Source organism: Pseudophryne corroboree, chromosome 6 (genome assembly GCF_028390025.1).
Source record: "Pseudophryne corroboree isolate aPseCor3 chromosome 6, aPseCor3.hap2, whole genome shotgun sequence".
Taxonomy (NCBI): Eukaryota; Metazoa; Chordata; class Amphibia; order Anura; family Myobatrachidae; genus Pseudophryne; species Pseudophryne corroboree.
Genome location: NC_086449.1, coordinates 812119054 through 812132874, shown reverse-complemented (window position 1 = coordinate 812132874; position 13821 = coordinate 812119054). Strand labels below are relative to the sequence as shown.

At 48.3% G+C, this 13821-nt stretch overlaps 1 long non-coding RNA gene across 1 annotated transcript in view; it reads left to right on the top strand.

The window, feature by feature from the left end:
* Nucleotides 1–2544: 2544 nt before the first annotated feature.
* Nucleotides 2545–13821, top strand: part of LOC134933685 (uncharacterized) — a 38569-nt gene continuing 27292 nt past the window's right edge. The window contains exon 1 of the long non-coding RNA XR_010179757.1: nucleotides 2545–2686. This is a non-coding gene — a long non-coding RNA (uncharacterized LOC134933685). The remainder of the gene's footprint in view (nucleotides 2687–13821) is intronic.

Below are 13821 nucleotides of genomic sequence, written 5' to 3'. Positions count from 1 at the left end.
CCTCATCACACACTTCATTTAATTCCTCGGATACAGGAAAAACTACAGGCAGTTTTTTCTCACCAAACATAATACCCTTTTTAGTGGTATTATCAGATATATGCAATACATTTTTTATTGCTTCAATCATGTAACGTGTGGCCCTAGTGGAAGTCACGTTTGTCTCCTCATCATCGACACTGGAGTCAGAATCCGTGTCTGTGTCTGCCATTTGAGGTAACGGGCGTTTTAAAGCCCCTGATGGCGTTTGAGACCCCTGGACAGGCACAAGCTGAGTAGCCGGCTGTCTCATGTCGTCAACTGTCTGTCGTAAGGAGCTGACACTGTCATGCAATTCCTTCCACAAGCTCATCCACTCAGGTGTCGACTCCCTAGGGGGTGACAACTGTATAATAGGCAATTGCTCCGCCTCCATCTCATTTTCCTCCTCAAACATGTCGACACAATCGTACCGACACACCGCACACACACAGGGAATGCTCTGATAGAGGACAGGACCCCACTAGCCCTTTGGGGAGACAGAGGGAGAGTATGCCAGCACACACCAGAGCGCTATATATATACAGGAATACCACTATAAAATGTGCTTTTCCCTTTATAGCTGCTGTTAGTATAAAACTGCGCCAAATTAGTGCCCCCCCTCTCTTTTTTACCCTTTTCTGTAGTGCAGGACGTCCTTCCAGCGGAGCTGTGATGGAAAATGGCGCCCGTGTGCTGAGGAGATAGGCTCCGCCCCCTTCTCGGCGGCCTTTTCTCCCGCTTTTTAGGTGAGTTCTGGCAGGGGTTAAAATACACCCATATAGCCCTGCGCTACCTTGTTGAAGACTGATGTCTTCTGCCCCGCGATTTTTCCGGACCTTTTCTTGCTTCTGGGCTCTGTAAGGGGCCGGCGGCGCGGCTCCGGGACCGAGCTCCGAGGCTGGGCCTGTGTTCGGTCCCTCTGGAGCTAATGGTGTCCAGTAGCCTAAGAAGCCCAATCCACTCTGCACGCAGGTGAGTTCACTTCTTCTCCCCTTAGTCCCTCGATGCAGTGAGCCTGTTGCCAGCAGGTCTCACTGAAAATAAAAAACCTAAAACTAAACTTTTCACTAAGAAGCTCAGGAGAGCCCCTAGTGTCCACCCTTCTCGGCCGGGCACAAAAATCTAACTGAGGCTTGGAGGAGGGTCATAGGGGAGGAGCCAGTGCACACCAGGTAGTCCTAAAGATTTTACTTTTGTGCCCAGTCTCCTGCGGAGCCGCTATAGCCCATGGTCCTTACCGAGTTCCCAGCATCCACTAGGACGTCAGAGAAATGTATATACCTCATGTAACTTGATAGGAAGGTGGGCCCCTCTCAGCTCTGGGCCCCATAGCAGCTGCACTGCCTGCACCTATGGTAGCTACGCCCTTGATGCAGACCTTAATCTAGCACACTGCTCATTTGACCGCTGGGTGAAATGTGCGCCCTCGCTCAGCTCACATCACGTCGTGCTGATCGGGGGGGGAGAGATGTGTGCAGAGCAGTCTGTTCTAGAACGCTGAGCACACATCTCCCCCGTGTGTACGGCCCTTTAGTGTAACTGAGCCTGTAGCTATTAATCTGAGTGAAGCTCAGCTCGCCCTGTGTGCAGAATGTGACCTCACTGGTATCTGAGTGTCAGAAATTCTCACTTTCATTTCTCTTTCCTGCTTCCAGTGATGGCGTCTGCTGATCTGAGACAGGAGCTGGACTGTTCCATCTGCCTGAGCATTTACACAGATCCTGTAACCCTGAGATGTGGCCACAACTTCTGCCGGGTCTGTATTGATCGTGTGTTGGATACACAGGAGGAGGCTGGAGCGTATACTTGTCCTGAATGCAGAGCAGAGTGTCAGGAGCGTCCTGCACTGCAGAGGAACATAACGCTGTGTAACATAGTGGGGAGGTTCCTGTCTACTCGGCCAGATCAGGAGGAGACTGGGATCTTCTGCACTTACTGTGTGGACTCTCCTGTACCTGCTGCTAAATCCATGTCTGCTGTGTGAGGCTTCTCTGTGTGATAATCACCTGAGAGTACACAGCAAGTCATCAGAGCACGTCTTATGTGATCCCACCACTGCCCTGGGAACAGGAAATGCTCCGTCCATAAGAAGATCCTGGAGTATTACTGCACTGAGGACGCTGCCTGTATCTTGTGTGTACTGTTCAGCTGGGGAACATCGGGGACACCATGTGGAGATGCTGGATGAGGCCTCTGAGAAGAAGAAAGAGAAGCTGAGAAATGTTCTGCAGAAACTAACCATAAAGAGAGAGGAGACTGAGAAAAGAGTCCAGAGTCTGCAGGAGCGCAGGAGAGAAGAACAGGGAAAAGCAGTGGGTGTAACAGAGACAGTCACTGCCCTGTTTAGAGACATCAGGAGACAGCTGGCAGACCTGGAGAGAGAGTCCTCAGTGAGATCTCCAGGCAGGAACAGCGCGTTTCACTCTCAGTCTCTGACCTGATCCAGCAGCTGGAAATAAAGAAGGACGAGCTGTCCGGGAAGATGCGTCACATTGAGGAGGCTGTGTACATGTCTGATCAGTGACTGTCTTACAGGAACCAGACACAGGGGACTTGTGTGATACTGAGGACACAGAGAGACATGATACCCAGGTCCGTGGTGCAGGAGATCTGGATGTGGGTCTCATCTCAGAGACATTACACACATTATCTGATATAATAACAGGTATAAATACAGGATCTATGTGCAGGAGGCTACAGACATATTACTGGATGTAACCACAGCTGGTAATAATATACAGATATCAGGTGACAGGAAAACTGCATCCTGGTCACCAAGTCAGAATCACCCAGTAACACCAGAGAGATTTCAGTGTGATCAGGTAATAAGCACCAGGAGATTCTCCTCAGGGCGACATTACTGGGAGGTGGATGTCAGTAAGTCAGAGTGGTGGAGGGTGGGGATGTGTTATCCCAGTATAGACAGGAGAGGACGTCAGTCACTCATTGGATATAATAACAAGTCCTGGTGTCTGTGTAGAGATAATAATCAGTACTCAGTGACACATGACAGTAGAGAGATCCAGTTACCTGACAGTATCCCCTGTGACAGAGTGAGGGTATATCTGGATTATGAGGCAGGACAGCTGTCCTTTTATTCTCTGTGTGACCCCAATCAGACACTTACACACCTACACTGCCGCCCTCACTGAGCCCCTCCATGCTGCATTATGGGTAGGAAACGGTTTATTTGAACCAAGAGGTTCTATAACTATATGTGGGGGAGTCAGGAGCTGGAAGACATTACCATAGGAAATCCTCCCAGAGACTGGTGACATCACATGGAGAGGAATATGATTGGTGGAGCACTCAGCCAATAGAATGTAGCAGTAGGTGGAGCTACAGCTGAGCTCCTCCCAGTATATGACCACATGACCAGTGTGTCTGGAGCTGTTCCCTTATTGGTGTGTTGCTGTCATTATAACTATATAAAATACACATCTCTGCCTCTGACACCTGTGATTGGCTGGAATATCTGTCAGGTGTGCTGATGTCAGTATAGTGTGATGGTGACATTATGAGTGACATCACTGTGACTACATCCCCGGCCCATCACCACACAGCTGACCATAGGGAGGACAGCCCAGCACTATTTTATCTATGTAATATTTGCTGAATTCCTTAATATAAAACATTTGGCCTCGGAGTCCTGTGAATAAAATGCTGATACTCTAGGGCGCTGCGATTCAGTAACACTGAGACCATTGGTGCCCCCTATTACTGTAGTCAGAGCTACACTCGCTCGCACTGGGTGTTATGTGTGTAGGGGGAGAATGGGGCGGGGACTGTGTAAAGCTCCGCCTACTGGGAACTGTGACAAAAGCCGATGTTTCTTACATAACACATGATTGGCTGGATAGCTCCTAACTGCATGATGCCTCATTGCTTATCTGTATTATCTTATGCAGGAATCACAATGTATAATGACTGTTTATGTGCTCACCATTATACAAGTATAGTATAAATTATACAGCGCTCTCTCTTTACATCGCGCCCTTTATACTGCCGCCATCACTTACAGCCATGTACGCTGTCACCATAAGAGCCTTAAATCATACTAATGACATTATACATGTAATAAACAACGTTATAACGTCACAGTCAGAGACTTTGGGAGACATCGATCATAACTTTGTAATCAACGTCTCTTCGAAATATTTCTGTTCTACTGATGTAATGGGGAGTGGGGGGAATCAGCCAGGCAGGCTTGTGTGATTGGTTTCCACAGCTAAGCCTGTACATATAGGAGATATGTGCTCCTTCCATTACATCCCCTGTATTATACACGTCTCAGGATGTCACACCCGGTACTAATTACTCTGCAGTCACACACCTTACACATGGAGCTATTTGCTCCATCATAGGAAGCCTGGTAATACTAATTATATGACAGTAAGTGCAGGGCCGGCTCCAGGCCTACTAGCACCCTGAGCGAGAAGATTTAAGAGCCCCCCCCCCCCCCCCCACACACACACACTCATGCGCGCTCGCTCCTGGAAAAGTGGGTGTGGCCTCATGGAAAAGTGGGCGTGGCTTCATAAGTTCATATAATCAAACTATAAATAAATATATTTTCACACACCCTCTATGCACACAGTTAGCAGCCTTACACATAACAGCCACAGTAGTGTTCCTTACACACAATGTCTCCAGTATAGTGTCAGGTACACACAATGTCTCCAGTATAGTGTCAGGTACACACAATGTCTCCAGTATAGTGTCAGGTACACACAATGTCTCCAGTATAGTGTCAGGTACACACAATGTCTCCAGTATAGTGTCAGGTACACACAATGTCTCCAGTATAGTGCCAGTTACACATGACATGCCCCCCAGCAGAGCCAGCTACACATGACATGCCCCCCAGCAGTGCCAGCTACACATGACATGCCCCCCAGCAATGACAGCTACACATGACATGCCTCGCAGCAGTGCCAGCTACACATGACATGCTCCCCAGCAGAGCCAGCTACACATAACATGCCCCCCAGCAGTGCCAGCTACACATGACATGCCCCCCAGCAGAGCCAGCTACACATGACATGCCCCCCAGCAGTGCCAGCTACACATGACATGCCCCCCAGCAGTGCCAGCTACACATGACATGCCCCCCAGCAATGACAGCTACACATGACATGCCTCGCAGCAGTGCCAGCTACACATGACATGCTCCCCAGCAGAGCCAGCTACACATAACATGCCCCCCAGCAGTGCCAGCTACACATGACATGCCCCCCAGCAGAGCCAGCTACACATGACATGCCCCCCAGCAGTGCCAGCTACACATGACATGCCCCCCAGCAGTGCCAGCTACACATGACATGCCCCCAGCAGTGCCAGCTACACATGACATGCCCCCCAGCAGTGCCAGCTACACATGATGACATGCCCCCCAGCACTCCCCAAATAGCACATGACGCAAAGAAAAAAAGAGGCGCAATGAGATAGCTGTGTGACTAAGATAAGCGACCCTAGTGGCCGACACAAACACCTGGCCCATCTAGGAGTGGCACTGCAGTGTCACGCAGGCTGGCCCTTCAAAAAAACACTCCCCAAACAGCACATGACGCAAAGAAGAAAAAAAGAGGTGCAAGATGGAATTGTCCTTGGGCCCTCCCACCCACCCTTATGTTGTATAAACAGGACATGCACACTTTAACCAACCCATCATTTCAGTGACAGGGTCTGCCACACGACTGTGACTGAAATGACGGGTTGGTTTTGGACCCCCACCAAAAAAGAAGCAATCAATCTCCCCTTGCACAAACTGGCTCTACAGAGGCTAGATGTCGACCTCATCATCATCCTCCGATTCATCACCCCTTTCACTGTGTACATCCCCCTCCTCACAGATTATTAATTCGTCCCCACTGGAATACACCATCTCAGATCCCTGTGTACTTTCTGGAGGCAATTGCTGCTGGTGAATGTCTCCAAGGAGTAATTGATTATAATTCATTTTAATGAACATCATCTTCTCCACATTTTCTGGAAGTAGCCTCGTACGCCGATTGCTGACAAGGTGAGCGGCGGCACTAAACACTCTTTCGGAGTACACACTGGAGGGAGGGCAACTTAGGTAGAATAAAGCCAGTTTGTGCAAGGGCCTCCAAATTGCCTCTTTTCCCTGCCAGTATACGTACGGACTGTCTGATGTGCCTACTTGGATGCGGTCACTCATATAATCCTCCACCATTCTTTCAATGGTGACAGAATCATATGCAGTGACAGTAGACGACATGTCAGTAATCGTTGGCAGGTCCTTCAGTCCGGACCAGATGTCAGCATCAGACTGCCCTGCATCACCGCCAGCGGGTGGGCTCGGAATTCTGAGCCTTTTCCTCGCACCCCCAATTGTGGGAGAATGTGAAGGAGGAGATGTTGACAGGTCGCGTTCCGCTTGACTTGACAATTTTCTCACCAGCATTTCTTTGAACCCCTGCAGACTTGTGTCTGCCGGAAAGAGAGATCCAAGGTAGGTTTTAAATCTAGTATCGAGCACGGTGGCCAAAATGTAGTGCTCTGATTTCAACAGATTGACCACCCGTGAATCCTTGTTAAGCGAATTAAGGGCTCCATCCACAAGTCCCACATGCCTAGCGGAATCGCTCTGTGTTAGCTCCTCCTTCAATGTCTCCAGCTTCTTCTGCAAAAGCCTGATGAGGGGAATGACCTGACTCAGGCTGGCAGTGTCTGAACTGACTTCACGTGTGGCAAGTTCAAAAGGTTGCAGAACCTTGCACAACGTTGAAATCATTCTCCACTGCGCTTGAGACAGGTGCATTCCACCTCCTTTGCCTATATCGTGGCCAGATGTATAGGCTTGAATGGCCTTTTGCTGCTCCTCCATCCTCTGAAGCATATAGAGGGTTGAATTCCACCTCGTTACCACCTCTTGCTTCAGATGATGGCAGGGCAGGTTCAGGTTTTTTTGGTGGTGCTCACCTATACGTGGCGGTAGGACAAGGCTTTTGTCAATGATTACCTCCAGCTACCCCGCCGGTGGCAGAGCCGGGTGCAGCAGTGCGCTATCTCCCCTCCTTCTCTGCCCTCCATAGCCGGATTAAGCCTGCTGCCCGCATACAGACAGTGGCGGATCAAATCCACTGTTGTTCCAGCTGCTGGGCTGGCCGGAGTGAGCTACCCCATCTCCGGTGATTGTCCTGGTGTAATCGCCGTCCCCCGCTCTGCGCTGCACGGACACTCCACTCTCACATCCTCCCAGCCAGTGGCTGCGCTGACTAGTTCCGCCCGCCACCAGCGTTACTCAGTCTCCTCTCCCTGGGCTGATGGCGGCAGAAGATGGGCTGTGGGAGTCTGGGTCTGGGAAAAGCTGAGCACGGGGAAGGCCCCTGCCGAGGACCCAGTGCTGTCCCTGCAGGATGTGCGGGAGGAGCAGGAGGGCGATGCTCTGGAGAGTGAGCCCAGTGCTGTGTGGACGGGACACCGAGAAGTGTTCTTACCCAGAGGTAACGGGGAGATCACCACCCGGCTCACCCAGGGGTACATTTACTAAGCAGTGATAAGAGTGGAGAAGTAAGCCAGTGGAGATATTTCCCCATCAACCAATCAGCAGCTCTGTATCATTTTATAGTATGCAAATTATAGATGTTACTTCAGTGCTGATTGGTTGCCATGGGCAACTTCTCCACTGGCTCACTTCTCCGCTCTTATCACTGCTTAGTAAATGTACCCCCCAGTCTGGTATCTGGTAACAGCGGCCATTTCTGCCCACATATCATTTTACTTGTACTTACCTGTGAATGTTCTTCCTTATGCAATTATGCATTAATTAAATGCTAATTTGATTATTCGTAAGATCTACAGTTTATGTTTGTATCAGTGACTTGCGGTGAGGGCAATGACTGGTGAGGCACTGGCGCCCCCCCATACAAAAACCCACAAATAAAGAAAAATAAAGCATAGGATTCCCCTTACTTAAGCAAAACCAGCACTAGGCCGAACCAGCCCGGGGGGAAGGGGTAATGCCATAGCATGGGAGACACTCAGTGTGGGATCCCCCTGCTGTAGCATTAAAGTTGCAGTACAATGCACCCGATACCATTCGAGATCATACACCCTTAAAAACGGCAAAAACACGAATATTAGTAAATATACCCCCAAGTCGGCGCTGTGGTACGGATCCAATATGATTGCTTTTTAGTATCCACATATAATTTTATTGATCCATAAGTGCACTTTCACTATTCAGCTTAGTAACCAGCATGTGATTATAGATCCAATATTGCAGTCCACTCAAAATAGTTAATCATTAGTAGAGATGAGCGCCGGAAATTTTTCGGGTTTTGGGTTCGGTTCCGCGGCCGTGTTTTGGGTTCGACCGCGTTTTGGCAAAACCTCACCGAATTTTTTTTGTCGGATTCGGGTGTGTTTTGGATTCGGGTGTTTTTTGTAAAAAACACTAAAAAACAGCTTAAATCATAGAATTTGGGGGTCATTTTGATCCCAAAGTATTATTAACCTCAAAAACCATAATTTCCACTCATTTTCAGTCTATTCTGAATACCTCACACCTCACAATATTATTTTTAGTCCTAAAATTTGCACCTAGGTCGCTGGATGACTAAGCTAAGCGACCCTAGTGGCCGACACAAACACCGTGCCCATCTAGGAGTGGCACTGCAGTGTCACGCAGGATGGCCCTTCCAAAAAACCCACCCCAAACAGCACATGACGCAAAGAAAAAAAGAGGCGCAATGAGGTAGCTGTGTGAGTAAGATAAGCGACCCTAGTGGCCGACACAAACACCGGGCCCATCTAGGAGTGGCACTGCAGTGTCACGCAGGATGGCCCTTCCAAAAAACCCTCCCCAAACAGCACATGACGCAAAGAAAAAAAGAGGCGCAATGAGGTAGCTGTGTGAGTAATAAGCGACCCTAGTGGCCGACACAAACACCGGGCCCATCTAGGTGTGGCACTGCAGTGTCACGCAGGATGGCCCTTCCAAAAAACATTCCACAAACAGCACATGACGCAAAGAAAAATTTAAGAAAAAAGAGGTGCAAGATGGAATTGTCCTTGGGCCCTCCCACCCACCCTTATGTTGTATAAACAGGACATGCACACTTTAACCAACCCATCATTTCAGTGACAGGGTCTGCCACACGACTGTGACTGAAATGACGGGTTGGTTTGGACCCCCACCAAAAAAGAAGCAATTAATCTCTCCTTGCACAAACTGGCTCTACAGAGGCAAGATGTCCACCTCATCATCATCCTCCGATATATCACCGTGTACATCCCCCTCCTCACAGATTATCAATTCGTCCCCACTGGAATCCACCATCTCAGCTCCCTGTGTACTTTGTGGAGGCAATTGCTGCTGGTCAATGTCTCCACAGAGGAATTGATTATAATTCATTTTAATGAACATCATCTTCTCCACATTTTCTGGATGTAACCTCGTACGCCGATTGCTGACAAGGTGAGCGGCGGCACTAAACACTCTTTCGGAGTACACACTTGTGGGAGGGCAACTTAGGTAGAATAAAGCCAGTTTGTGCAAGGGCCTCCAAATTGCCTCTTTTTCCTGCCAGTATAAGTACGGACTGTGTGACGTGCCTACTTGGATGCGGTCACTCATATAATCCTCCACCATTCTTTCAATGGTGAGAGAATCATATGCAGTGACAGTAGACGACATGTCCGTAATCGTTGTCAGGTCCTTCAGTCCGGACCAGATGTCAGCATCAGCAGTCACTCCAGACTGCCCTGCATCACCGCCAGCGGGTGGGCTCGGAATTCTGAGCCTTTTCCTCGCACCCCCAGTTGCGGGAGAATGTGAAGGAGGAGATGTTGACAGGTCGCGTTCCGCTTGACTTGACAATTTTCTCACCAGCAGGTCTTTCAACCCCAGCAGACTTGTGTCTGCCGGAAAGAGAGATCCAAGGTAGGCTTTAAATCTAGGATCGAGCACGGTGGCCAAAATGTAGTGCTCTGATTTCAACAGATTGACCACCCGTGAATCCTTGTTAAGCGAATTAAGGGCTCCATCCACAAGTCCCACATGCCTAGCGGAATCGCTCCGTGTTAGCTCCTCCTTCAATGTCTCCAGCTTCTTCTGCAAAAGCCTGATGAGGGGAATGACCTGACTCAGGCTGGCAGTGTCTGAACTGACTTCACGTGTGGCAAGTTCAAAGGGCATCAGAACCTTGCACAACGTTGAAATCATTCTCCACTGCGCTTGAGACAGGTGCATTCCACCTCCTATATCGTGCTCAATTGTATAGGCTTGAATGGCCTTTTGCTGCTCCTCCAACCTCTGAAGCATATAGAGGGTTGAATTCCACCTCGTTACCACTTCTTGCTTCAGATGATGGCAGGGCAGGTTCAGTAGTTTTTGGTGGTGCTCCAGTCTTCTGTACGTGGTGCCTGTACGCCAAAAGTGTCCCGCAATTCTTCTGGCCACCGACAGCATCTCTTGCACGCCCCTGTCGTTTTTAAAAAAATTCTGCACCACCAAATTCAAGGTATGTGCAAAACATGGGACGTGCTGGAATTTGCCCATATTTAATGCACACACAATATTGCTGGCGTTGTCCGATGCCACAAATCCACATGAGAGTCCAATTGGGGTAAGCCATTCCGCGATGATCTTCCTCAGTTGCCGTAAGAGGTTTTCAGCTGTGTGCGTATTCTGGAAAGCGGTGATACAAAGCGTAGCCTGCCTAGGAAAGAGTTGGCGTTTGCGAGATGCTGCTACTGGTGCCGCCGCTGCTGTTCTTGCGGCGGGAGTCCATACATCTACCCAGTGGGCTGTCACAGTCATATAGTCCTGACCCTGTCCTGCTCCACTTGTCCACATGTCCGTGGTTAAGTGGACATTGGGTACAGCTGCATTTTTTAGGACACTGGTGAGTCTTTTTCTGAGGTCTGTGTACATTTTCGGTATCGCCTGCCTAGAGAAGTAGAACCTAGATGGTATTTGGTAACGGGGGCACACTACCTCAAGAAATTGTGTAGTTCCCTGTGAACTAACGGCGGATACCGGACGCACGTCTAACACCAACATAGTTGTCAAGGCCTCAGTTATCCGCTTTGCAGCAGGATGACTGCTGTGATATTTCATCTTCCTCGCAAAGGACTGTTGGACAGTCAATTGCTTACTGGAAGTAGTACAAGTGGTCTTCCGACTTCCCCTCTGGGATGACCATCGACTCCCAGCAGCAACAACAGCAGCGCCAGCAGCAGTAGGCGTTACACGCAAGGATGCATCGGAGGAATCCCAGGCAGGAGAGGAATCGTCAGAATTGCCAGTGACATGGCCTGCAGGACTATTGGCATTCCTGGGGAAGGAGGAAATTGACACTGAGGGAGTTGGTGGGGTGGTTTGCGTGAGCTTGGTTACAAGAGGAAGGGATTTACTGGTCAGTGGACTGCTTCCGCTGTCACCCAAAGTTTTTGAACTTGTCACTGACTTATTATGAATGCGCTGCAGGTGACGTATAAGGGAGGATGTTCCGAGGTGGTTAACGTCCTTACCCCTACTTATTACAGCTTGACAAAGGCAACACACGGCTTGACACCTGTTGTCCGCTTTTCTGTTGAAATACCTCCACACTGAAGAGCTGATTTTTTTGGTATTTTCACCAGGCATGTCAACGGCCATATTCCTCCCACGGACAACAGGTGTCTCCCCGGGTGCCTGACTTAAACAAACCACCTCACCATCAGAATCCTCCTGGTCAATTTCCTCCCCAGCGCCAGCAACACCCATATCCTCCTCATCCTGGTGTACTTCAACACTGACATCTTCAATCTGACTATCAGGAACTGGACTGCGGGTGCTCCTTCCAGCACTTGCAGGGGGCGTGCAAATGGTGGAAGGCGCATGCTCTTCACGTCCAGTGTTGGGAAGGTCAGGCATCGCAACCGACACACTTGGACTCTCCTTGTGGATTTGGGATTTCGAAGAACGCACAGTTCTTTGCGGTGCTTTTGCCAGCTTGAGTCTTTTCATTTTTCTAGCGAGAGGCTGAGTGCTTCCATCCTCGTGTGAAGCTGAACCACTAGCCATGAACATAGGCCAGGGCCTCAGCCGTTCCTTGCCACTCCGTGTGGTAAATGGCATATTGGCAAGTTTACGCTTCTCCTCCGACAATTTTATTTTAGGTTTTGGAGTCCTTTTTTTACTGATATTTGGTGTTTTGGATTTGACATGCTCTGTACTATGACATTGGGCATCGGCCTTGGCAGACGACGTTGCTGGCATTTCATCGTCTCGGCCATGACTAGTGGCAGCTGCTTCAGCACGAGGTGGAAGTGGATCTTGATCTTTCCCTAATTTTGGAACCTCAACATTTTTGTTCTCCATATTTTAATAGGCACAACTAAAAGGCACCTCAGATAAACAATGGAGATGGATGGATACTAGTATACTTATGGATGGACTGCCGAGTGCCGACACAGAGGTAGCTACAGCCGTGGACTACCGTACTGTGTCTGCTGCTAATATAGACTGGATGATAATGAGATGAAATCAATATATATATATATATATATATGTATGTATATATAATATCACTAGTACTGCAGCCGGACAGGTAGATAATATATTTATTAGGTAATGATGACTGATGACGGACCTGCTGGACACTGTCAGCTCAGCAGCACCGCAGACTGCTACAGTAAGCTACTATACTATAGTAGTATGTACAAAGAAGAAAGAAAAAAAAAACCACGGGTAGGTGGTATACAATTATGGATGGACTGCCGAGTGCCGACACAGAGGTAGCTACAGCCGTGGACTAACATACTGTTTCTGCTGCTAATATAGACTGGATGATTGATAATGAGATGAAATCAATATATATATGTATGTATATATAATATCACTAGTACTGCAGCCGGACAGGTAGATAATATATTTATTAGGTAATGATGACTGATGACGGACCTGCTGGACACTGTCAGCTCAGCAGCACTGCAGACTACTACAGTAAGCTACTATACTATAGTAGTATGTACAAAGAAGAAAGAAAAAAAAAACCACGGGTAGGTGGTATACAATTATGGATGGACTAACGAGTGCCGACACAGAGGTAGCTACAGCCGTGGACTAACGTACTGTGTCTGCTGCTAATATAGACTGGATGATTGATAATGAGATGAAATCAATATATATATGTATGTATATATAATATCACTAGTACTGCAGCCGGACAGGTAGATAATATATTTATTAGGTAATGATGACTGATGACGGACCTGCTGGACACTGTCAGCTCAGCAGCACCGCAGACTGCTACAGTAAGCTACTATACTATAGTAGTATGTACAAAGAAGAAAGAAAAAAAAAACCACGGGTAGGTGGTATACAATTATGGATGGACTGCCGAGTGCCGACACAGAGGTAGCTACAGCCGTGGACTAACGTACTGTGTCTGCTGCTAATATAGACTGGATGATTGATAATGAGATGAAATCAATATATATATGTATGTATATATAATATCACTAGTACTGCAGCCGGACAGGTAGATAATATATTTATTAGGTAATGATGACTGATGACGGACCTGCTGGACACTGTCAGCTCAGCAGCACCGCAGACTGCTACAGTAAGCTACTATACTATAGTAGTATGTACAAAGAAGAAAGAAAAAAAAAACCACGGGTAGGTGGTATACAATTATGGATGGACTGCCGAGTGCCGACACAGAGGTAGCTACAGCCGTGGACTAACGTACTGTGTCTGCTGCTAATATAGAGTCTAGACTGGATGATAAATTATTGATAATGAGATGAAATCAATATAATATCACTAGTACTGCAGCCGGA